General features: G+C 33.5%; 1 protein-coding gene across 1 annotated transcript in view; it reads left to right on the top strand.

The window, feature by feature from the left end:
* The first annotated feature begins 19,030 nt into the window (after positions 1–19,030).
* The window catches only part of LOC131944649 (phospholipid-transporting ATPase ABCA1), a 32,569-nt gene continuing 25,562 nt past the window's right edge, over positions 19,031–26,037 (top strand). The window contains exon 1 of the mRNA XM_059305450.1: positions 19,031–19,106. The gene's annotated coding sequence lies outside the window, so the exon portion shown is untranslated. The remainder of the gene's footprint in view (positions 19,107–26,037) is intronic.

The raw sequence follows: 26,037 nt of genomic DNA, 5'->3' as shown, positions 1-26,037 counted from the left end.
GCCAACATACGTTCTATTGCGATTATAGAAACAAGTTCTATACTTATGAGCATAGAGGTTAGGTTCCAGTGATAGATACTCAAATATAAGTAGGTGTAATACGTGTACCCCACGTGAACATCACATTTAGAGATAAAGGACCTGATCTGGAACAGGAAATCTGTAACAGAGTAGAACAAATCAGACGCTGCTAGCCCTTTTAGAATAATTTCCGTTGGGTTGTTAAAAGCGTTGTGTGACAGGACGACAATCGTTAGAGAGTTTCCCAGAATTCCAAACAGACTTATAAATTGGTACAGAAAACCGTTGATTATAACATCGAAAATGTAGTGCACATCCTCAGGAATATCTGGAAGTTGTGCGATGAGCGCTTCTGCTTTAATTGTAGTAAGGCTTTTGTTTGTTTCTGACATATTAAAAAATCAACTGTAAATCATTGAGTGAAAACAAAAAGTGGGAATCATTCATCCACATATTTGATATATCTAATACATTACTACGTTTGATGTTTTAAATTTTAAAAATACTTCTTTTAATTTGCCAATTATTTTTCAATATGCATTATTGATAAATGTTTCTTAAAATATGAAATAGATTTGGTTTAACTACATTGAGGTTTTAATTTTAATTTTTTTTTCTTATAATTGTATTCCACTCTTTTCTTTGCAGATAGATTGAAATTTTAACAAAATACAATTTAAAGAGCGTTTTAAAATAAAACACAAGCCACTTTAATTTCAACAACCTAATATTTAAATAGTTAAAATTAATTTTCCGTTATACAATTCTTAAGACAAAAGCCATGCTTAAACTATTTTACAATGCTAAATTATTGAACACTCAGAAATTTAACAAAGCGTACAATTTACAAAGTGACAATTTACTGTGTCATTTTAATAATAGTTTAGTTTCACTAAACACAATTTATTGTAAACTTGTGTTTAAAACATCAGAGAAACAAACAACTTAATTATTATGTAAAAGAAATACTACGAAAGCCTATAGTATTGTTAACTTACTAAAACAAACAGATTTGTTATTACCCCTTCTCTGTAATTAACTTCTGAGGTGTAGACGGGTAATCACGTAGTTATTTCTTTATAATTATACCCCAATTTTCAGGTAGGTCTAGATGTTTCAAATTCACAGGAACATTATGTAAGGGAATTACGACAGATTGATTCTCACTGGTGGCATCAACCTTGTATGGAAACTTAGCCAAGATCAATTCGTGATCTGGCTTTTAAGTTTATGGTTATACAATCACGTGATATTTTTTTTTAAACTTGGTTTTTCAGTTCTTTTGTTGTTTTTTTTTTTCGAATCGGCGCGACATTTAGAAAAAAAAATGTTTGCAATGCAAAATACTTTTCCTACTGTATAAACAAAAAGCGTGAGCTAAACATGTAACTGTAAAGTATTCCTGTTTAAAGTATAAGATGAGAAAGGACAAGCCTAGAAAATAGTGTGTATATGGTGTTTCTGGGAGATGTTATATTATGCAAAGTAGTTAGCCTCTCCTCAATATTAATAAAATGTCCCAAATATAATAATGTAACCAGATGACCCAGTTTCCCGTTGTATTTACATAATCTCAGAAACATCTCAGCTTACAATCGTCATAAAATTACACATGAATGGTATTTTCATTACCTACTCTTCGTTACTTTTTATTACAATATTTTATTTAACTTGCTTCCTCTGTCGTCAGTCGTCATTCGTCAGTCTAGATCGAAACGCCAGAGCGAAAATTGGAGCACTTCTAACTGATAGATTCGGTTCATGGTTGGTATGTGGTTCAAGACATGAAGACCATGTAACATGACATTAAATTTGACTTAATGGATGCCTATTATTTTTTAAATTATTAATTAAAATGTCCAAATTAGAAGGCTGTCTCATCAAACTATTCCACACTATTAGACACGTGTCATCACGTTCATTAGGTGCGCAATGGTTTTAGTCATGCTACTCTTATACTATTGTACTATACTTCTACTATTGTAGATTTTAAAAATTTAAAGCACTGAAAAAAAAATTCATAAAAAACGTTTTAAATTACAAGCTTTTATCTAGTAATGCACTAAAAAGTAGAAAATAAATTATAAACTACTATTAAAATAATTATAAAGCGTGGACCTCGTAAAGTTCTGACTCTATCAAGAATTTGTCATCACAAAAGTTTTAATGTTTACTGAAATTTACGCCTTGTAAATATGATTGCTATAAGTGCATTATAAATAAACCTGGAGTGATCTCCCCTAAACGTTCTCAAATATTTTTATTTAACACTACGGGGGATTGCAACTCATGATATAGACAATATTTTAAATCCATTTTTAATTACTTAAACTTTTTAAAATATAATAGAATCTCGTAGAAAAAAGAATTGCACACCATGTGAAAGCCAAATAAAATATGTATAATAGTGCGGAATCAGTAGCGTACGCAGGGGGGGGGGGGGGGAGCAGGGGGAGCGGCCGCTCCCCCTGTGACCATTTTCAGCAAAGTGGCGCCTTTTTTTTAACTTTTTAAACTCAAAATTTTAAACAATGATATTTGTTAAAAAAATATTTTTGTTCGGCACATCTATGTAAATCACTAGATTTCTTTTCATGCAGCAATTAAGCATTATTGTACTAGTCTAGTAGTGTCTACGTTTACAACACGTATTAACAGCTGCATCAGTTTGCCATTCTAAAAAGTATTCTTACAGTTTGGGCTATAGTGATACGATTACAAATTATATGAAACAGTTACAACCCCTCTCCCCCATGGAGCCCTCTGTAAAAAAAAATATTGTCATAATACCACTGCTACTTATTTAAATCAGTATACATGTGTAATATATATGTATGTTTAGAACAGTCATCCAAAAACTGACGCTATGTTCACTCTGAGTTGGTTATCTCCCCCCCCCCCACACACACACCTCACCACCACAATTGTGTAGAGCGACATTAATGTCACACCTAGGTATACACTGGGTTGGATAATTGACCTAAAGTGACCGGACAGTAAAAAGGTGTGTGAGCAATACAGTGATCTAACCCATACCTATCACTATGTTAAAAAATGTTTAAGGAACACAAGAAGCAGTACTTAATTGAAAAAAATATATTATATGAACTAAAAGACCGATATTTAGTTCAATGTAGGCTGTTATTCCGAAGGTCTTATATTATATCGAAAAGCGTGGTTTTATACCAACTCTGATTTAAAAAACTTTCATTATGCTGTAATACTTTAGCATTTATGATGACGATATATTTAATTCTGATTATAGACAAAAATATTTTGTTAACACGAATAGCGTTAAACAATTTCATTATATCCTAAAGTAATTATTTATTTGTTTTGACATTTATGATTAAATGTGTAGATATATACATATTTATATTAAGAGAGTGATTATTTCCCCTATTTCACTTGTCTTAAATAATTTTCCAGGAATTATAATGTAAGAACATTTTTTACAAGAATTACAAAACAGATTGTGTTACGTTCATTGTTTTTGGTTGTAGTGTGTGTATATTTTGTTTGTTTTGTTTTTTGTTTAGATTGATAAAATTTTTGTTTTGTAGCAATACATTGTGTGTTTTTTCTTATTTCTTCAGAGTGCTACTTTCAATTTATTTTACATCATAGCGAAGTAATGACATACAGCTAGTATATATATATATATATATATATATATATATATATATATATATATATATATATATATATATATATATATAATACACGTATATAGAGCGTGTTAAAAATTCGGCGCCTTTGTTTTGCTCTTTTCGCTCCCCCTACTACGAAAACCTGGATACGCCTCTGTGCGGAATATTATTAGTGCTTAATAAATTCACATGCATTGTTTGATAGAAGGTAGAGAATTGGATCTTTTACTTACATGTAAAATTTAATTTATGTATCTGTAATAGTACTCAAACTATAGGTTTTTGAAAAATTGAAAGTAGAAAAAGTTCAACTTCCGTTTATCGTAAATCGCTGAAAAGTTGATACAGATCTACAAATTTGATATAATACTTATAGATGAAATTTCATCAACCTAGCTGTAAATATACTCAACAGACACACATACATACACACAACACACACACATACACTCACAGACATACGGACAAGATTTAAAAACTATGTTTTTTCCGCCCCAGGGAGGTGTAAAACGTAGAGATTTGTAAAAATCTCGATTTTTTTTTGCACGATTACAATGCTTTCTCTATAGGCAACTCTGTATATACGAGAAAGTAAAAACAGCAGCGTTTTTAAAAGTACCAAAAAATTAAAAAATGGCTCGTTTTTTTGTTATATTGCTGTGAAAACCGTCATTGTTTTCAACCCTTTTAATACTTACTTTCATGTGCCAAACAGTCAAAGTATTCAAACGACTTTAGGTCTTAAATCATAAAAATAGAAAAAAATTGAAAAAAAAACTGAGCATATCCCTTTAAGTAAAAAGTCTTCAAGATCGCATTTGGTTTGAAATACTAGATGGCAAATACGAGAACGTTAATTATTATTAGTTATTATTTATTCATTTTCACAGATTTTCGAAAACTGTTTGATATATAATTTAAAGGAATATTTCTATTATTCGAATGTTTTCTTTTATATTAGCGTTTATGAACAGGGAAAATAATCGTTTAAATTCTTGACGCAGTAACTTTCCTTTAACGTGTAAATGAGATCGGACAATCATGTCAATTTTTAACCACTGCGTTTTATATTTCTTAGAATCCGTTATTTCTCCGGATGCTTACGGCACGAGAGCTATCGTCTTACCAAATATCGAGGTATTGTCGCTTTTACAAGTGGTCGATCAAATTCAAACACTTTTTAAAATGTTTAGTTAATTGAAGGCCGCCGTAAGTCTAGGTCAGTTTTCTGTCACTTTAAACAAGATCATTGAGATGAACAGCAAATTTTGTCAAAATGTAATTAAATTATATCCTAATTTTATCTATTTAAATGTTAAGTTTAATTAAATTATACCCTAATTTAACCTATCGCAATGTTAAGTTTAATTAAATTATATCCTAATTTAACCTATTTCAATGTTAAGTTTAATTAAATTATATCATAATTTAACCTATCCCAATGTTAAGGTTAATTAAATTATATCCTAATTTAACCTATTCAAATGTAAAGAATTAACAATTAATATGGAATATTTAAGGCCTGAAATAGTTCAGTGAAAATAGTGTTGGAACCTAGTAGAAACAACAAGCAGTTATATCATTAAAGCTATAGCCGAAAGGTAATTTTTTATTTTGTTTGTATATGCCTAGATATTAAATCTAGAATCAAGACTCTCAAATAGACAGCCATCATACTTTAAAGTGAAACCATAGCCTTTGACTTAAATTCAAAGTTCAATTTAGCTTTACTCTTACAGTCTTACACTCTGTCCTTATATAAATAGATTGATAAATACATTTGAATTTAAAAGAAGAAAAATATTACTCCGGATAAAAATATTAAAAGGCGATAATATATTTTTTTTTTAAATTCTAATTAAATTACAATGTAGTCAAATAAAACTACAATGTAGTCAAATAAAATTACAATGTAGTCAAATAAAATTACAATGTATTCCTAACCTACTTCTGAGTACATTGGAGACACTAACACTATATTCAACCAAAAAAAGCCACTAGTCTTTTATTCATATACGTGCAGCCATAAAAGGTTACATAACAAACAAAATCAAAGCCCATTTTTTATCCTGGTAGGTGAAGTAAAGTTCAGTTGTTTCTGTGATCTCAGCAGACGAAGAGATAGTGTTATCAGAGTTATGCCTATACTAAGACCAACATGAGTCAGATAGCCTACCCATCCATGCTGGGTGGACTTAAGAATGACCTAGTCTAGTCCACACCAAGTTCTTAACTTGAGGCTCTAAGATTAGCGAAATTGCATACAAAACTGAACATTTTTTTCATTTAAATCTATAAAATTTAGTTTTAATTCTGCAATTAGGATTTAGTAAAAATAAGAAAAAATTAAACAAAAGCAATAACGTGCGGTTCCATCTTAATTCATTAATGTCTTTTCCATTAACAATTACCAAATATTTTATGATACGTTTTTATAAATTTAGAGTTACTGGAGACATAAATTATAAAATTACTAGAAGCATTGATTTGTAAAATTGCTTTCAGTAGGGAAATAATAAGAGAATGGGCTCTCTCTCCGAAAGGGAAATAGCCAACCATCATATAATAGATGTCCAAAGTGTTGATTGGTACAATGACCAGCAGCATCAAGCTACAACAGATCAGCAACGTCACTTTTACAGATTTTAGATCTTTCACTCTTTTTGACGATTTAGAAACACTTTTCGTAAATTTTCTTGAAGAAATTATTAATTTTAATATAATTAACAAAGAACAACAAGTAATTGCAAGAAATGGGAATACCGCTGTGATAATAAGTAAAAAGTAATTGCGGTATATGTTAAAAGAGTCTATATTGTTTAAATAATACTCTGTATAGAAAAATATTCCAACAGTTCTATTGGTGTCGTCAATGGTTATCTCCCCGTATCGCATAGCAGCGGTAAAAGGAACGACAAGCACTGGTATAGCAAGAAACACGAACACAACCAGCCAACTCATACGAAATGATGAGAGTATTCTGGAGACGTGAAACGGGAACCACACTGCTAGCATCCTTTCTACGGCGATTATAGTGACAAGTTCGATACTCACAAACATTGAAACCTGATTCCAGAAATAAATATACAGATAAAAGTACGTAAAATACGTCATTGTTGCGTATCTATCAAACTTGGAGATAAAAGACGCGACTTGAAACAATGCCTGGGTGACTGAGAGTAATAAATCAGACGCTGCTAGCCCTGTCAAAACGACATCTGTTGGCTTGTGGAGCCCTGTTAACGTCATGATGGCAATCGTCACAGAATTTCCCAGGATTCCGAAAACACTTAAAATTGGAACCAGGAAACAATTAATAAAAACACCAATGATGTAATAGGTTTCTACGGGTATATCTGGAACTTGTATGTATAGTTCGTTTGTTTCCAAATCCGATACGCTAAGGTTTGTCTGTGACATGTTTAAGGAAATTTAACTGGTGCAACCAAAACTGTCAAAATAATAAGTCTTAGTGTTAACAGCTTGTTATGATTTCATGTGAAATTTTGCCTACTGCTTCATAAGTCTAGTATTTTCATTTTTTCGTTTTGAAACAATGTCTTTTTTGTTCCTAATATGTATACAAATATTTGCAAAATACATCAAGCTTTTATTTCAAAACATCCGTTGTTATTTTTTTTTAATGTGAATAATATGTTTAGTTAAACATCAATTTTCATTTAATATACTTTTCATTGACTACGGAATGATAAGTCTTGTTTTATATTTTGAGATTACATGTTATATAATTTTTTAAAAATCATTAATTAACTGCAGTAAATAAAATTAAGGGTACCAGTAGAATGTATAATAGCCTAACTGAATGGCATAATTGTGATGTAATTGCAGTGTAATAACGAATTTCTCCTTCTACATTAAGTTATTTTAAACGGGTTGTGTATCATCATAGTGTAGAGAAATTCAAACCCTTAACTGTGGGGTAGAAATAGTCATTTGCTGACGTTATTAAATATGGTAATTATGTTATTGCTTGGTTTCCGTTTTTTTTTTCAAGAAATATTTATTATATACTTGTAAAATACAACTATAGATAAATGACGACATATTTATTAAGGTTTATTTGGCGATGCTAAATTATTATTATTTATTAAAGTACCAGTGTAGAAACTCAAATATTCTTTTTTTTATTTTTTTATATACGACCTTTGCTTTTCGTAATCTTTGACATTATTCTATATTTGTTACTCTTCATAAATAAAAGGTTTACGACTGTTTTAAACTGTTATAAAAAGGGATTTTCTAACTATCAAAGTAACACTAGTTTGTGGTGTATTTTAAGAAGAAGGCAGGTTCGAAGAAACGTAATGGAGGACTAATGCAATTTATTATAAGACATAATAATGTTGATTAAATATATCATTTCGTAATATAATGTGTAGGCTACATGATACTATGGTCTTTATATCGCACTGCTCCTAGTAGTTAAGTTCAGCTATATATGCTTTCTTTATTATTAACATATTATTATTATGGAATAAGATTGCTATAAAAATCTATGGCGGTATTGGTGATTTAAAAAAAATATATATTCGCTTGTCAATATCCACACTCCACGTACACGTTCATGATTCTTACTTGGTTTATAAGCTAACGTGGATTTAAATATCAATTTTAAAATGTGTAGAACCGCGTAACTTCTTTTGCAAAAGAAAACTATTGTTTATGTACACCTCAACTATTAAAGTAGCTTATGTTTGCCAGAGCTCTTTTATTCACATCTTATTACAGTTTAATCCAAGCTAATGTATGAGAATCATAGTGATTATAGTTAGTCTTCTCCTTCCTGCTTTATGGGCTGGCTATGGTTGTTATTGGTTCTGTTTACATCTGTTTTATTTCTATTGATTTTTAGTCATAATGTGAAGGCTTCTTCAGATGGTTTGAGCACGTTGTTGCTTGTGAGATATTAGGCAGATGTCATCTGCAAATTTCGAGATCTCCAAGCTTTTTGTTGAAACTCCGCAGGATTCCTGTGTCTTTGTTTGTTGTCTTCGCATGATTCAATCTATTAACATCAAGAGAGTTAGTGTCCAGAGCATACAGCCCTTTTCATCAATGTGAAGGGGCTTGTTATTTTTCCATGATGTCTATGTAATATATATAAATTTTGGGGGATACCATATTGCCTCCTTAGCTTCCAGATAAATTCTCTATTCCCACTGTCAAACTGATGTTCGAAGTCTACACAAGTTATGTATAGGTGACAGTAATTGCTTTTAAGGGGACTGTTAAAGCCTGATGTGTAGCGTAGCAATAAAATGATTCCTGTCAGCACCTTACTTTGGACTGCAAGAAGTATTATCCCACTTCAGCTGTTACATTGTGACAGATTTTTCTTTGGAAGTTTTACAAGCTAGCCCAGATTTAAGTCATATGGGCTTGTCTCATCTTCCCTAATCAGCCTTATCAAAGTTTGTAATAAACATGAGGATATGGCTTGGTCGGCTTCAGTGTTTGTTCCAGACTTTTTGTTCCAGGGGGGGGGCACTTGAAATTTTCGGGGGGGGGGGGGGGGGGGGGGGGCTTTGCCCCCCGAAGAGATGCCTGGAAGAAACTCTGGTCTGCTTAGAGAGACTCCGTTTTAAATGCCGTCTGAGCTACCTGCTTAGCCATTTTTATACACTATAGTGTGTGTGTATTATATCTATATTATTAATATATCAATGGGTACGGTGGACCTATACTCACATTTGATGAATGATTTGCAGGAGGTATATCGAGAATGGTTTATGAGAGGTTGGTTTAGAATTTCTTTCTTTAAATTGCTGAACCCATCGGCATCTGTGTTTTATTTAGCTTGTTAAGATCTTTCCTTCTTTTTCTTTCACAGAATTGTTGGGATATGTGTTCTTGCTTGATAAGGTTCTGCTTACCTCGTAGGTCTCTGTGTGTCACCTTGCTCTGTTGCCAGAGGCGTAGCGAGGGGGGGGGGACATATGTCCCGGGGCGCCGACCTTAGGGGGGCGCCAAATTGAAAGTTTGAGGGGGGGGGGGGGTTGCAAATGAAAAGTTCGAGGGGGGTGGTGCAAATCGAAAGTTTGAGGGGGGGGTGCAAATCGAAAGTTTGAGGGGGGTGCAAATGAAAAGTTCGAGGGGGGGTGCAAATCGAAAATTTGCTCCCGAGGGGGGGCGCCAAATTGAAAGTATGTCCACGGGCGCCGGGAAGGGTCGCTACGCCTCTGTCTGTTGCAGTTTCTGCCTCGGCTGTCTTTTGTCTCCTTTGCAATCTGACTATGCGATTTACTTTCAAATGGTGTGTTCAAAGGTTTATTCTCTTTGTTGTCCAGGCATTGGTTCATCTTCTAATTTCCTCTTTTCTATCTTCAATTTTAGTCCATGTCTGTTGTGATACATTCTTTTTGTTCATTTTTTTTCTTTCCCAATACATCAGTGTATACTGACTTCCATAATTCCTGTATTCATAGCATTTGTTGCTCTACAGTTTCTTCTACAAGACTAGAGAGTGCTTCAATCCTATTTTATACTGCGTAGTTAGTATTTTATTTTCAGACGCTTTAGATATGTTGTATTGAACCTGAGGTGCGGCTATCACTAAGCGATTTTGTTTTGGTTTAATGTTGTCTCCATGAGTTGGTGGTCTGAGTTGGGTTACTACAATCGTTGGTAGACAAGCTAATAATTGTTAGAGAGCTCCCCAGAATTCCAAAATACTTATGACTATGTACAGGAAATAGTTGATTACTATATAAAAAGTGTAGTGCACATTTCCGGGAATATCAGGAAGCTGGGCGAAGAGCGCTTCTGCTTCAGACATGAGATGTTTGGGCTTTGGTTTGTTTTGACATATTGGAAAATCAACCGTAAATCAAAGAATGAAAACAAAAAACTATGAATATTTTATAAGCATATTTAATATATCGAATATATCATTATTTTATATTTTTTAAACTCATCAATTTTATTAAAATGAATTTTGTCAGTTCTCCTTAAAAGCAACATGTATATTCAACGCAAGCAAATATACTTTTAAATGATTTTTGAAAGTAAGCGAATTTGTAATTACTTTATCTTTCTAGGGTCTAGATAAATAATTGCTTCGGTATTTTTCAGTCGATAAGACAGGTAGACGTTTGAAACTCTCATAAACATTATGTAACGGAATTACGATAGATTGAAGACTCACAGGGGACAGCAACCCTTTATAATACAGTTGCCAAGATTAATTTCGAACTCAAGAATTTATGTTTAAAAAGATTATAAAAACGCGGGACTTCAAGCAAAAACTTCTTTTTTTTTTAGATTTTTTTTTTTTTTTGAAGAGGGGGTCATTTAGAAAGAAGAAAAAACTTTCTCTATATAAAAGCAAAGTGGACTTTGTCAAACCAACTAGATCGGGTATTTTCCAGAACGATTCAGAAGTAAATAAATGGCTTGCTTAAGGGCGATATTAAATTTCAACTTTTTAGCGAAAATGTAGCCATTTCAATGGTCGCATTTGACGGAAAACTGACCAAGACTTACCTCTAACTCATACAAAGTATACATTGTATCAAGTGCTTACATTAGATCGACCACTTACATATGCGTCACCAACTTGATATTTGGTAATAAGATATGCTCTGTGCCGTAGACAACTGGAAAAATACCACATTGTCAGAAATCCTATTATATTAAAGCCTATGTGCGCACTTTTCTCTCTCTATCTCTCTCTGTCCGCAACATTTTAGAGGCTATGTAATCAGTATGTTCATCGGGGTCGGCGTGGTCGAGTCGGTAAAGCTCATGGTTGCTAAACCGAAATGTCTCGAGTTCGAACCCTCAGGCAGATGAGGCTCGTTAGGAGAGACAACTCCAAAAATAAAACAAGCCTTGTAGTTTGCTCATGGTTGGACAAATGCTATGGAAGCAAATCCAAAAAGAAAAGCAGGCTAACATCGGAGTCAATGGCCTCAACGGCGCATAACCAGTCTTAATTTTGTTGGAAAGGGGTCGAAGAAGAAGAAGTAAAAGAAAGAATTATGTTCATCGATATATTGTGAACTATGTAGAAAGTCGATTAAAAAAAGATCAATAGACCAAGGTATCATTTGTCCTGATATATTTTGTCGTGGTATCGTTTGTCTGTGAAATCATTTGTCCTTGAAATTATTTGTCCTGAGATCATATGTCCGTGAGATATTTTGTCTGATATATTTTGTCTGAGATCATTAATTGTCCTTTCACCCATTAAAATATATAGGCCTATAATTTACATTTAACAGGTACCGACGGCTAGTGTAATAATAAGGGTTAAAGAATGACCGAATTGGCTGCTCTGCTTTACCTACTAAAATGACGTACCTGCGTCAAGAAACTAAACTTTTTATTTCCCCCGCTCTTTGACTTCAAGCAAAAATAAACGAAGAAAACATTCGGATAAAAAAAACAAAATTCTTTAAAATGTAGGCCTATATTAAACTGTTTTCAAATTTCTGTGAAAATTAATTATTACTTACTTATATTTCATATTTGCTTCATGGCAGATATAAACAAAACAAATTACCTACTCACTGACGAAAACAAGCGTTTACTGACTTGTGCGCAACGAAGCGCATTTTCAGAGACGGGTTTTTAATTATTCTTCATGCATCCTAATATATAAAAGACCATGTGCGCACTTCTCTCTCTCTCTCTGTCCGCAAAATATTTTCGCAGGGTATCACATCAGAATCTTCAGCGATATATGGAGAACTTGATACGGACTTTTGTTGATAATAATATTGTAGATGTTTTAAATGTACGAGCCGGCCCGCGGCATAACATACCCCGCTATTTAGTTGTTGTTTTTTCTACTTTTCAGTAATTCATAATTTGTGAATTCGACAGTACCAACGCTGACACTGAAAATATTTCTTTAAAACACTAAACCCCCCTCCCCCCCCCCCCCCCCCCACGTGAAAGCAGCCTCCTCTTAGTTACCTCCTCTAAGTTTAAAATAGTTTCAAACTCAATTATCTGCCCCTAATAGCCGTCACCAAACCCGTCTCTATGATTGTAAAATGTAAACAGCGTGAACCACAGCTCACCAAACCATGTGAGGGGGTGGGGGGTGGGGGGTGGTAGCGATAGAGAGGAAGAGAGGGGACTGAAAGGCGAGGTTGCAGCTTGTTTTCTAACGGCTCCCAGAAGAGAATTATATATATAGATAACCAACATTTTATTTAAAGAAGAAAAATAAAAAATAAAGGAGTATTCGAATGTAGAAAAACAGTTTTAATTATGCAACAGGAAAAGTGTTTATAGTTGTGAAAAAGAACCCATGAAACAATGACGTCACTAATGTTTATATATTAACTAATAACGTCATCTGCCGAGTTTAGAATAAAAAGAAATTAACTATTTTATTCAAATTTGATTTAGATCTAGATCTACGTACGCTATGAAGTGTATACAATACAATTTTTCCGGCCTAAATTTATAAATTTATTTTATCTATTTGGATTCTAGATCTAGAGGTTCTAGATCTAGACTAGATCTAGATCTAAATCTGCGCAAAAACTAGACGTAGACGCTAATAAGTCGCTAAGATCTAGATTTAGACTCTAGAATCTATTCCAAAAATAAATCTCTACATTAAACTATTTCAGGCCTAATTATTATATAGAAATCTTTGTTTGTTTAGCTATAGAACTGGTTAATTTGGGATAAAAAAAATAATTTGAAATAATAGGCATATTCGCGTAAGTTAAGTTTTTTTTTTAAAATACGTCTTTCGTTCTCCATATTTTATAAGGTGCCTAAAGTGCAGAGACACACCAAATAAAACAATTTTTTAAATTTTTTTAATATGTGAATCTTCCGATTTTAGACTATAAAGAAAGGAACTACTTCATTCAAATTTGATTTAAATCTAGATGTATAGATCAACTTATCAAGACGTGCGTTTTGACCAATAACTATTTCATAAATAATTTTTCTCAAACAAGTACAGCATTTTAAAATATATAGGTCTATAATTCACGTGAAACGGGTACCGATGGATTGTTAAAAATAAAGCGCTAAGGAGCAAAACGACAAAAACTAGCTATATCTTACTTGATTTGTGCACACGATTTCAATACTTTTTCTATACTCTGTATATGGAAAAGTATCGCCAGAACAATAATTACCGTTTAAAAAGTCAAGTACGTTTTAATGCGTTTTTACATTTCGGGTATTAGAAATGCATTAATTTGGTAATTATTTTAGGTTCAAAAAATATTACCAGTTATCAATAAGATTCTTACTCTTCGCAGTAGGCCTAATTTTCTACTTCGATAATTATAAATTATGTTCATTCATTCTTTTCTACAAAATCGTCCCGAAAACAAATGGTATAGAAAACTGAAAATTGGTAATTTAACTTCAAATAAGTTTAGTTTTAATTTTGCATTATTTTATTGTTATTAACTTGACTTAATAAGAATAACTTGTTTTTGAATTTTTAGAGGACCACAATTTAATCCACCCATGTCATTTCAATTAACAATTACCAAATATTTTACGATACGTTTTTGTAAATTTAGAGTTACTGGTGACATAGATTATAAAATTGCTAGAAGCATTGACTTGTAAAATTACTTTCAGTAGGGAAATAATGATAGAGTGGGCCCTCTCCCCGAATGGGAAATGGCCAACCATCACAAAGTAGATGTCCACAGTGTTGATTGGTACAATGACCAGCAGCATCAAGCTACAGCACATTATCAACGTCACTTTTACAGATTTTAGATCTTTCACTCTTTTTAAAGAGTTAGAAAATTTGTTCGTAAATTTTCTTGAAGAGATTATAAGTTTTATTATTATTAACAACGAACAACATATAATTGCAAGAAATGGGAATACCGCAGTAACGAAAAGTAAAAAGTAATTGCGGTAGATGTTAAAAGAGTCTATATTATTTAAATAATACTCTGTATAGAAAAAAATTCCAACAGTTCTATTGGTGTCGTCAATTGTTGTCTCTCCGTATTGCATAGCAGCGGTAAAAGGAACGACAAGTACTGGTATAGCAAGAAACACGAACACAACCAGGCAACTCATACGAAATGGTGAGAGTATTCTGGAGACGTGAAACGGGAACCACACTGCTAGCATCCGCTCTACTGCGATGATTGTGACAAGTTCGACACTAACCAACATTGAAACTTGGTTCCAGTAATAAATATAAAGATAAAAGTACGTAAAATACGTCATTGTTGCGTATATATCAAACATGTAAATAAAAGACGCGACTTGAAACAATGCCTGGGTGACTGAGAACAATAAATCAGACGCTGCCAGTCCTGTCAAAACGACATCTGTTGGGTTGTGAAACCCGTTTGTCGTCATTATTACGATCGTCACAGAATTTCCCAGGATTCCGAAAACACTTAAAATTGGAACCAGGAAAAGGTTGATAAAAAAAACTAATGATGTTAGCAGCCTCTACAGGGATATCTGGAACTTTTATTTCAGAATTGTGCATGCTTTGGTTTGTCTGTGGCATGGTTTAGGAAATTAATTTAAAAGGTGCAATCAAAACCTTCAAAATAATAAGACTTAGTATTAGTCTTAGTATTGGCAACCCCGATGCTGTTTCGTTAGGATTTTAATTAAGTTAAGTTTTTAAAATAATACTTCATAAGTTTATTCCTTTTTTAAAGCAGTGTCTTAAACGCATATTATTATGATACACATTTGTCTTCAAATTCACAAAATACATCAAGCTTTTATTTTAAAAGGTCCTTTTTTTTAAAAATTGCGAATATTAAGTTTAGTTAAACATCAATTTTCATTCAATATACCTTTCATCAAGTACAGTATGATACGTCTTGTTTAATATTTAGATATAAAATGTATAATTAAAAGAATCATTTAATTAAATGTAGTTAGTAAAATGTTCGGTACCATCAGAGGCATAATAATAGTCTACCTAATTGGCATAATTGTGATTTAATTACATAACGCACAGTAAAACTATCCACAGTGAAATAAAGAAATTCCCCTTCCTAAGTCCTACATTATGTTATTCTAAACTGGTCGTTTACCATCGGGTATATCATTAAAAATTGTAATTCGCTGACGTACTTAAGTATGGTAATTATGTTATAACTACTCTGTTTCCGTTTGTTGTGTGTTTTTTTTTCGAAAGAATTATTTTATAGTTGCAAAATATAACAATACATAAATGACGACGTATTCATATACGTTTATTTTTTTTTTTGCTAATGCTAAAACATTATTGTTAAAAGCTCCCAGAGTAGAAACTGAAATGTTCTTTCTTTTTCTATTTGATTCTACATACAACCTTCCCAATTTTTTTTTTTTTTTTGGAATAAATAAAACTTTTACGACTGTTTCGAATTTTTGTTTTAAATAAAAATGATTTTCTTAAGCTTGTTTTCTAAATATCATAGCTTTATTTTGAGGTGTATTTTTTGAAGAGGGTGGATTTATAGAAACGTTATGGAGAACTAATGTAATTTAAATTTACCACCTAAAACACCTAATGTTGTTGAGTAAATATCAGTGTGTAATTTAATGTGTAGGCTATAAGATCCCATAATTGTGAACTACATATCGCACTGCTCTAAATAGTTAATTTCAGCAATACATATTTTCTTTATAATTAATTATTAATATTATATTATTATTATGGGACAATAATAAAATAGCGTTAAGAATGCTTTAAAAAACTATTGTTACATTGATATGTTTTTAAAGTATATACGCTTGTCAATAAGAACGTTTCTAGCGTACTGTAGGGTACGTTTAAGAGCTAACATTGATTTAAACATCAATAAAAAAGAGTCGAACAGCAGAAGAAAATAGTGGCTTTATAATTATACTAGCCGTCCCGGCCAGGCCCTGCTCTGGCTTCTGTGAAAAACCTTTCTGTTAAAGACCATTACCTGTGTGTTTAGTAATCATCATAAACCCGGCATTGCCCACCCAAACCACAACCAACCAAAACCAAAACAACAAAACGCAAACATAACGCTAACACAATTACAAATACAAACGAAAACAAAAACCTAACAACAAACCCAACCACAACCACAAACACCAATACCAACACAAAAAAACAACGAAAAAGCAAACGAAAACAAACCAAATCCAAACGCAAAACCAACCAAAAACACAAATACAAACCCAAAGAAAAAACGCAAACAAAAACGAAAAAAGAAAGAACAAAAACGAACCAAATCAAAACGCAACCACTAACGCAAACCCACCTAAACACAAAGAAAACACTAACGCGAACATAAACGCCCGGGGCGGAATCACCTGTTTTAGCTTAATGAACGACTATAGTACCCCCAACTTATTCATAGTCTTTTGCACTCACTTAAACGAACGCGCTCGTTTCAATTTAATGAACAATTATAATACTCCAAGCTTATCCGTAAAATACCTACAACATTTGCACTTGATCAATCCCCGCTAATTATGTAATTATTTTTTTTCCCAACACCAAAACAAAGTAATAAAAAGTAAATTCTTTTCCACTAATGCAATGGTTTTATAAAGGGAAGTAATTGTGTTTTCCTAATTTATCAAAGGGAAGTAAGTGCTAAAGGACTAAATAAAGACATAATTAGAATTTTTTTAAAAATTGATATTTTTTTTAAAACTTGTGTTTAATGAACATGCCGAAAATTATTACTTTCAGTTTGATAAATGAAAATCATTTCCCAAAACTTTCAATATTAATTTTTTTAACTCATAAATTTAGACCATAAGGACTTTTATTATCTAACACTTTAATCCATTGAAGTATGTCAACGCAAACATAACACAAACACAAATACAAACGATAACACACACAAAAAAAAGGCCAACACTAACACAACCACAACCACAAAGAAAACACAAACGCAAACAAAAAAGCAAACGAAAAAAAATCCAAACCCAAATGCAAACACAAACCCAACCACAAACCCAAACACAAAGAAAACAAAAACGCAAACAAACGGAAAGTGCTCACGTTCTAGTCCGGGGTGCCAAATCACACAATGCGGAACCGCCTGATTCAACTTAGTAAACGACTATAGTACCCCAACTTATTCTTAGTCCTATGCGCTAACGTAAACGAACGTAGGCGCCATAGCGAACACGGGAAGACCCTGGACGCCGAAAAACACTCTGTCAGGGCACCGAAGGACGCCCGGATTCGGCTCAGTTAAAGACTATACATAAAGGTAAACATATAACACATTTAGCAGCTTGCTTCTAAACTGATTTAAAAAAAATATGTGTGTTCATCTGATGGAAACTTTGAAGCTTTAAAACATAAACATAGCTCTTAAAAGCTTTTGTTGTTGTTTTTTTCATATATATTAATATATTATTAATACTTTTGAATACATTCCTTTTTATAGATGTGTCATTCTTTATTTAGTATGCCATTATTTTAATAATAGTTCAGAGAATAAATCGTTTTTTATTATGTTAGGTGCATGCAAAACTATTTAAATGAGCTTTTTATGCACCCCTAGTAGACTACTAAAGGAGGAGCTTTGACAGTCTCTCACACTACAGCCCATGTAAGAATTTATTTTTGCACCGCTGTGCTACATAACAATCACTACTGGGGTAAATCGGTTAGTTTTTCTGTTTTTTGTTGTTGTTTTTTTTTAATTAAAAATTATTTTGTTGTTTTTGGTCGGATTTTGGTAGCCAATATGTCGTGAGTCGTGAGCCCATTTCTCGGGAGCCAATATGTCCGGGGCCTATTTGTCGGGAGCCAATATGTCGAGAGTCCATTTGTCGGGAGCCTAAATATCGGGAGCCCTTTCGACGTCAATAAGTCGGTGCCCTTTTGATGGGGCTATTTTGACTGGGTCTTTTTACCAGGGGTCGATTTGACGGGGTCATGTAAACGCGGCCGTTTTGACGGCGCCGATTTGTCCCGGGCCGTTTTGACGGTGCACCATATAGATCTATTCTATATAATGCATATAATATATCATCATGCATAGCGTAAAATAAATAATTGCTTTAATTGTTTTATCATAACTATTAAATTTATATAATAAAGCTATATTTATGTACTATGGATTTAATCTATAATTCTAAATATTGGATTTATTAAGACTGTACTAAATCTAGATCTACGATTTTTTAAGAAATATTTATGAGTACGATTGTATAGATCTAGACTAGATTCTAGATCTAGATCTAGAAATAATAAAAGATTCTTCTCAGTTAGGCTAGAGAAGTTTACTTTTTTCATTACCTTGGCTGATTTAAAAATCTTAGCGGCGAAACTAATTTAAGAAAATTTAATATCGCTTTCTTCTGTTGAAATTATGAAATACTCAAGATCTGGATCTAGACTAGACTAGAATCTAGATCTAAGTCTATAATCTATATGTTATGTAGTCTAGATTCTACATTTAAAACGTCGACGGCCTTAAACCAGCTAAAGTCTGTAACTTTACATATTAGAAGGTAAATAGTAAATAGTAAATAGAATCTAGTAAAAAAATAGGTAATCTAGTGTAATTCACTAGTATTTAGAATCTAATACTATTATTATTAATCTATCGTTTTGGGTACCGGTACGCGACTAGTAATGTGAAAAACAGGTGACTTCTTAAATTTTAATAATTATTTCACATTTTGAGGATGATTTAGATCTATATTTTGAAAAATACAAAAATGTTTCATTTATGTACCTATTTTTAAACAAATTGAATTAAAACTTTTCAGTAATAAAAGAAGACTAGCGATGTTTCCAACAGATTTAACCATCCTCATTTACTATACGGTACAGTACTATACAGCCATCTTGTTTAAGTTTTTTTCTTAACTTATAGCGGGAAATTCAGGGGGAAGTCACTCTATTTTACAAATGGCTGCTGTTTATATAGGGTAAAGGAGGGCGTTAAGAGCCACACTTTTTAGCACCTGTACATTTTTAAAGATTTCTACTAATCTAAGAATTTTTTAGTATTGAAAATATGGCAAAATTATTCTAACATATCTTACACAATATAAAAATAATAACAAAGTCTATTAAATATACTTTAAATGGGTTTAATTGAACATTTATTGTCATACCCCCGAAATCAGCATTTGGGGTGAAAGGAGCCGGGCAATGGGGCAATAAGTATTATCTCCTAGTTTAGACTAACTCCTCAATAAAAATAATTAATTTCTAACCCCAAAATAGTTAATGCTGTGTACACACACTTTAACTGATACTAGCTATCACTAGGCCCCAATGGGCCCAGTCTACAATTGATACAATTACAGGTGTACATAGGGCCTAAAGTCAAGTAGTTTACAGTAGGCACATTAGTATGCCTAGTGTGTAGCTAGTATACTAGTGTGTAGCTGTCCAGAGTTAACATTCTTGCATGTAAAAAGGGGTGGTACTAACTAATCTGCCTTAATGCTTTCCCCTGATAAGCCATGTGTGCTATACATTACATAACATGACATGGAGGTGAGAAATGTTGAGGGGAGAGCAGTGGTACTGGTTTCCCCTTTGTTCTCCTTGCTGGACCCTGAGGGCCATAAATTACATAAGGAGATGCTATCTCTGGTTGGCTGAGATCTAAGAACTAAGTCCATGCTACCTACAAAGAGATAAGTTTTATGGTGGGTTAGATACAGGTGGGGGCTGGGTATCATGGAGGTGAGAAATTGTGAGGGGAGAGCAGTGGTACTGGTTTCCCCTTTTTTTCTCCTTGCTGGACCCTGAGGGCCATAAATTACATAAGGAGATGCTATCTCTGGTTGGCTGAGATCTAAGAACTTAGTCCATGTTACCTACAAAGAGATGAAGTTTAATGGTGGGTTAGATCATGGAGGTGAGAAATTGTGAGGGGAGAGCAGTGGTACTGATTCCTCTTTGGTCTCCACCCTGCTAGACCATGAAGGTCATATGTTACATAACATGCCACCACAGAGATCTGTAACTGTAATCCATGTTACCTACAAAGAGATGACGTTTTATGGTGGGCCAGAAACTGGTGGGGGCTGGGTATCATGGGGGTAAGAAATTGTAAGGGGGGGGGAGCAGTGGTATTAATGTGTCTGTTTACTTCCATGCTGGACCATGAGGGTCATAAATTACATAACATACCACCCCAGATTGGCTGAGACCTAAGAACATTTATTCCTGTTACCTACAAAGAGATTAGAAGTTTTATGGTTGGTTAGAAACAGGTGGGGGCTGAGTCGGCTGTATTGCCCCTTAGGGGTAATAAGTACTCATACCATTTTAAAAATTACCTTGCTAACATGAGATGACTGAATTTTTACTTTTTAGCAGGTTAGAATAGTATTTCTATCATTTAGACACAAGTCTGTTTAACAATTAATACATTTTGTGTTAACTATTCCTATACCAGTGTCATATTCAGTGGTCTAATAAATGAGAAACTTGCACATAGGGTTTCAAGAGCCACATAACAGTATCTGTTATAACTTTTCTAAACAGGCAAGCTAGTGAACAAAATGAATGTATTCATGTAGATTTAGTTATTATCTAACAAATAAAACCATTATGGTAATGATCAGTCAAGTTTTACTCTGATAATGATAAAAACTTTATAGCATGGTAAAATGGGACTAATGTCGGCCATTTTGTTTTGGCACCAATAATCACTGTGCAAAAAAAATTCACCAAAATAAAACTTTTCTAGCCATAGCTATAAAAATTGTGTTAAAATGTACAACAACCAATACTCTAATACAGGAACAAAGAATGGGCTTGAAAAACTCATTTGGTTTATTACAAAGTGAAGTTTCCCAAGTTATGTCTATTTGGAAAAAAAGTTCACAAAACGGTTTTATGGAGATGAGAAATTTTAGGGAAAGAGCAGTGGGATTAAATCCTGTCTCATCCTCTCCCTATTGGACCAAGTGGGTCATAAATTACATAAAATGAATCCTCTGCTTCTCTGTTATCAAAGAATAGCAGTGGTTGTTACCTCAGAAGTAGATTAGCAGTGTTATTGGGGGTTTTGTGGGGGTGGGGTGTTGATTGGGGCTTAATACCACACGGCTCTTAACGCCCTCCTTTACCCTAATATATAGCAAATCTTGCTCGCAAACACTGCTGTTTAAAGTTAATTTCTGGCCCATATTTATATATTTAGCCTAATTTAGCCATTGTAATTGTTTTAGGTTTATTATTCATTTATCTAGATCTACAATATTTGACACAAACATATCACAATATAGTCTACTCTAGATCTACTTCTATTAAAGTTAATTAAAGCCTTGACAATGAGGTAACTTTTTCATACATTACAAGCCGCGGGCAATTTTACGTACCCAAAACGATAGATTACCAAAAAATAAATAATTAAATAATTAGTAGACTCTAAGTAGACTCTAGAATCTAGTACTACTCTAGTAGTAATCTAGATCTAAATCTAGACTATGACTATAGACGTCTATAGTTGTAGTCTGGTAGATTCTAGATCTAGATTCTAGATTAGATCTAGATCTAGATTCCAGATCTGGATCTAGCATCTAGATTTCTAGATCTAGATATCTAGATTAAACACTATAGATCTTGATCTAGAGATCTAGATTCTAAATCTAGGATCTAGAATCTAGATCTAGATCTAGATTATCTAGATCTAGATCTAGCTTTTTGGTACATTAACATTACAAGTCGTGGGCGATTTTACGTACCTAAAACGATAGATTACCTCTACTATTGTCATATAATATAATTATAATAATACTGTCTTATACTCTTATTAAGTCTTCTTGTACTATTAATATTAATAATATTATTAAATATATACTAGATTCTCTATATTAATATACTAATTACTAATTTATTACCAACTAGCCTGCCCGCGGCATAACATACGCCGCTACTTAGTTGTTGTTTTTTCTACTTTTCAGTAATTCATAATTTGTGAATTTGACGGTACCAACGCTGCCACTGAAAATATTTCTTTAAAACACTATAAGTAGCACGTTAAGGACCATAACCCCCCCCCCCCTTTCCGCCCCCCCACCCCCCCCACGTTTAAAATCGTTTCAAACTAAAATATCTGCCCCCTAATAGTCGTCACTAAACCTGGCTGTGCTTGTAAACATTTAGAGTGAACACAGCTCACTAAGACCATGTAGGGATGGGGATGGTAGGCAATGTTCCCTCTAAGGACCAAGAGTGTGTGTGCAAAAAATATGTTGTGTGCGCGGTGCTAAAAATGACTTGGGCAAGTTAATATGTATTTTTAGTCTTGCAATTAAGCATAATAATGAAGGCATGCATTTTGATAAATTAATAGTATAATGTGTGTGACTAATGAAACGTATGCAATTAAATGGAGATACGAATACCATCAAAATAAAAAAAAAAACTATTAAAAACTTTCAGAGTTATACTCAGACAACAAGTTATATGGTCGACTTACTATGTTAAAGTAAGACAGTCATATGGTAATAATGCTAATACCATAACGGTAATACAAACACAATAGTTTAGCATATGCAACATTTAATAAAGCTGACTTAAAAACAAATATTAGCTAACCTATCATGGGCATTTATTGCAATTACTCGATTCTAACCTTGCATTGCTTCCACACCTTATATGCTTTGTTTAAATCCACATCCTCTCCAGCATTTAGATATAATTTAATTTGCATTAGATTCTCCAAATGTGTGGCTTCAAGTCTATTTCGTACTTGCACTTTTATTATGTTAATAAGGCTAAAACCTTGTTCGTAATCAGCACTGCATGCTTAGTACAATAATGTCACTTAACTTTGCCAGTGAGCTAAATTTTGTTCTTTGTTTTGACAAATCTTGCATATTCAGATATATAATTTACAGAAACAGATTTGAGTTTTTCACTTTATCGAAATTTGAAGTCGTTGTATTGGGTGGTAATTAACTGATCATTTGTTGTACGTAACCGGTCTTTGTACTTTACGCACAGTTCTTTGATATCTTTGACGCCGAACTCAAATGCACTTTTTTTTAAACCTGTAGCATAAAAAAAGAGGACAAAAACTGCAGTTCATCTCCTGGAAACCTAACATTGTTGTGTGGTTTGCCTTGTGCCTTCTTTCGTTTAACTCCCACTTTTCTTGGCTTTAATGTTCAGTGTAGTGCTGTGTTACGGCTGTCTCCAGAGCTAAGGCATCACTTACAGTAAGCTGAGTTATTCCACTAAAAACGGTTTTGTAGAATACAGAATAGACTGGACAAAATTTAAAAAAAAGGATTAGCATTAAATTTTATGTACTGTTATGCCATCAACTATAAGCGTGTGGAATGATGCTGCTCGATGTTCTGTCAGTATGTTCGTTACAACAATTTCGTTGATTACGTGAACAAACTCAAAGGCGTATTTCTTACTTCGCCAACTGTCTGGTATAGAAACATACTTCCCCATGTGGTTATGAATAAGTTGTACCGTCAGCATCGAGGCGTTCATCCTTATGGTAAAAAGAACATTATCCGTTACGATTCGAACTTGATCCTCGTTTGCACACTGGCGCTCGTTTTGCTCAATTAGTACTCCTCGCTCAGTGTAAGTTTCAACCAGCAGACGTTTAAGGTCAGTTCCATGTGAGCTGTTGTACGAAATCGCAACATTTCCTACGTAAACACGAGACAATAAATGACGTTTACAGTAGTCAAGCGCCCATGATTCCCAGAGCTTTCCTGTGACCAATTCGTTGCTCTTGTTGGTTTTGTTACAAGTAGTAGCAGCACAGAACTTACACTTCAGTCCAATCTCATCTGAATATTTGTAGATGCTTTCTAATTCAACCGAAACATTCTTTGATCTGGTTTATCGGTTGTTACTTTAACTTTGAGCCATTGCAGTGTAAACGAATCTATCGCTTTTTTTTTGGTGCCATATTGTTGTACTGCTTGTTACACACATTTTTCTTTTCAACATTTTCAAATAGCACAGGGTAGTAAACTTTTATTCCTTATTTACCAAACCAGTTTGTTATCACTGAAACAGTTCGATCCAGGTGCACGTAATAATCCCAAGAATTGGATATATAGTGTATAAATCCTTAAACCAAACAGAGTAAAAACACATCCACCTTTAGTAAAGTAGATTTTGCATCTGACTTGGGTAAACCGTCATAGTATCAGGAGGTGGGTGGGGGTTGGGAGATTGGGGAGGGCAGTGACAATAGAAAATAAAACCTTGCATGGTCAGCTAGTAGCCGCTATACCTTTCCGCTACGGTCAGTAAACCATTAAATCAAGCAGAGGGAGGGTCACCCAGACATCACATCGGTACCCGCCCCGCTCAATTTAGAGTTAAGTCATTAACTGGACCTGTGGTATGACAACCGAGGTCACTCCCCCCCCCCCCCCCCCCCCCCCCCAGTCAATGATAGCTGTGGTTTATGCCCCAAAACACAAAGACTGTTCGTTTAACAAAACAGGCACTAAAAATGTCGCTTAATTCAAACCACTGGCCACAATTTTTTTAGTGAATTAGGCTCGCCCAACGTTCTGATAATCTGTGCGCGGGGTCAGAAAATGTCTGCGCGGCACATTTGATAGTACTGCGCGGCCGCGCAGCTTAGAGGGAACACTGGTGGTAGGGAGCGCGTTTACAGCTTGTTTTCTAGCGTCTCCCAGAAGAGAATTATATATATAGATTAGTAATTTATACTTTATTAACCCTTTATTTACGGAATTAGGTTCTGAATGAAATTTTTTCTTAAACAATGTGTTATCATATTGCTTTTGGCCAACTTAAAGCATATGTCGAAGTAAATTTTGTTTCATAAAATTTTAATGGCCTAAACATATATTGGTACTTACAAACACCGTCAGGAATGTAGGACATTTTTTCTAAAAAAAAATTTACAAAATAGGAATAAACGACACAATTTATTAACTAATAACATGGCAATCATTATAACAATCATTTTTTGTAAATTTCACACATAAATACAGCACAAAATTATATTTTGAGTACAATTTTTACTTGATTTTCTCGTCTTAGTTAGACCTCAAACACAGCAAAATTTGCCACCATGTCATGCTCCCTCATTCTTGTCTGTGGTCTTTCTGGGATAGCAGCATTTGCCGGACTGAACATGCTTTTGCTGAAAGCTTCCAATAGCTATTACAAGCATCCGCATAAACAAACAAATGCCTAGTCATTCAGTACACGACAACTAGTAATACTAGCATAATTGTAGCCTACTAGAATGTTATGACAAGTCTAGATCTACACTACAGTGTAAAGTTCATAAATAGAAGTGAGCTCAATGTGTTGAGGATAGCCAAAGTTGCCTACTGTTTTCTGTTTGCTGATTAAAATTTACCATATTGATCTATACTATATGCAGAAGCATGGACTATTACTAGTCTACAGGTATACATTACATAAAAGCTAGTTATTGTAGGCAAGACAGTT

This window comes from Physella acuta, unplaced genomic scaffold, assembly GCF_028476545.2.
Source record: "Physella acuta isolate Inbredline_101_S28 unplaced genomic scaffold, ASM2847654v3 ptg000007l, whole genome shotgun sequence".
NCBI classification, from domain to species: domain Eukaryota; kingdom Metazoa; phylum Mollusca; class Gastropoda; family Physidae; genus Physella; species Physella acuta.
Note: the sequence above shows the minus strand (reverse complement) of the source record. Positions and strands in the feature narration are given on the sequence as shown.